We start from the raw sequence: 1,770 nt of genomic DNA on the forward strand, positions 1-1,770 counted from the left end.
CCGCTCACCTGTCCTGCTTGGTGTGGTTGACTATGGACCGGACCTTCAGCTCCCCGTCGATCTTCGGCCTCCCAAACTCCTCCAGCTTCACTTGCTGGGAGAGACAGGGGAGGCCGTCAGCCCCAGGGCAGAGCGGCGCCCGTCCTCACGTCGGGAGAAAGGGCAGGTGGGCACGTGCCCAGGGGACGAGTCCCACCGAAGCCCAGCGCCACGAACCCAGTGGGTCCTGGTGGTGCTTAGAACGAGGAACTGGCCCAGCGGCTCCCGTCCCCCCACCCCTGGCCCCCCGAGGCTCCCTGAGGCTCCCCGCAGCTCTGCAGGAACAGAGACAGCCTCGTGGTGGGGTCTTGTCAGCACGGCAGCCACAGGGTGCTGCCCAGGGCAGGGACCTGGCAGGAAAGGCAGACGCCCAACCCCAGGACACCAGATTAGCGGGACGGAGCGCGCGCGTCAGACACGGGGCGGGCGGGGGGGGCGCGGGGTCCTGCCAGTGGCTCGTCTGCCACGGGAAGACGGTCCGGTCCGTCAGCCCCTCTGGTCCGCAGAGATTCGTTTTTGATTTGTCTGGTTTGTGTCTCGGCTCTTCTGCTTTGATTCAGGGAGACAGTCTCCGGACGCGTGTTCCACGCAGCAGGAAATGCAGGAGGGACGCGGCAAACGCCCGGGGGCCGTGCCCGTGCGGTGCTCAGCCTCTTCTTCTGTGCTCTCGGAATTTTCCAGAAGCTGCCGGAGCAAGACTCAGAGCACAGCAGCCTTGGGGTCACACAGGGTGGGACGAGCACCCTGCGTAGCGACTCCCTCTGGGCCTCCATGTCTCGCCTCTGAAGTGGGGGAAACCGAAGCACCACCCCCACCTGGGCGACGGGGTTCGGGAGGGGACGGGAGCTGAGCACGGCCTGGCTCGTGGGAATGCGCCGCGCCCGTTGGCCACTGCTGTCGTACTTTTGTCATTTAAGGAACGAGTGTGACTCATCTGAAAAAACTTTTTAAAAATGTCCCGAAGGTGTCTTCGTGCCACAAAAGCGATGTCCGTCCATGGGACAGCATCTAAGAACCATCGACGCTCAACGAGGGGGCCCAGCGGCCTGGCCCCGCCAGCACAGTCACCACTGGTGGGTGAGGACTTGGCCAATGGGCACCAGGTGTTGGCCTGCACATCCGGGAGCTTCCTCTGCAAAAGCTTCTGTGTCGATTTGACCTTGACAGAAACTCGCCAGGACCTGGCCAAGTTCAGGGACCAGAGAGTGAAAATGTCTGGGAAAAAGGCAACGGTCCTCAGCCAGGGGCAAGCCTGTGCTCGGGAGACATCTGGCGATGCCTGCGGATGTGCTTGGGGGTCGCTTGGGCCCCCAAGGGTGGGGGTGGCAGGGGTATCTAGTGGACAGAGACCGGGGTGCTGCTCAACATCCTGCTGTGCACAGGGCGGACCCCACAACGAAGAATGATCAGGCCCAAACGTCAACAGTGCCAAGGTGCAGAAAGCCTGGTCTGACCGTGTGGCAGGTCTGCAAGACGCCGGTGCTGGTGGCACAGGCGGGGAAGCGTCTGCTTCCTGGAATGCCAGCTCCTCCTCCCGGCCGGACGTGGTGCTTCGGCCAGCGCCCCTAAGTCTGAGCCTCTGACGGACCGGGTCAGGAGAGGGCCCCTGAGGTGTCCGGCTGGCCTGATGGAGGCCGAGGGGAGGGGCGAACCTGAGGGCAGCTCCCTCGTGCCTCCTGGGGACAGTGGAGATGAGGGGGCGCCAGGGGTCCCTGAACCAGAAGGAGCCTC

General features: G+C 64.1%; 1 protein-coding gene across 1 annotated transcript in view; it reads right to left on the reverse strand.

Annotated features, from left to right (window-relative positions):
• Positions 1 to 1,770, reverse strand: part of LOC105302942 (rho guanine nucleotide exchange factor 25-like) — a gene marked incomplete at its 3' end in the record, with an annotated part of 96,528 nt that overhangs the window by 1,853 nt on the left and 92,905 nt on the right. The window lies entirely within an intron of this gene.

The sequence above is a fragment of the Pteropus vampyrus genome, unplaced genomic scaffold, assembly GCF_000151845.1.
Source record: "Pteropus vampyrus isolate Shadow unplaced genomic scaffold, Pvam_2.0 Scaffold289, whole genome shotgun sequence".
NCBI classification, from domain to species: Eukaryota; Metazoa; Chordata; class Mammalia; order Chiroptera; family Pteropodidae; genus Pteropus; species Pteropus vampyrus.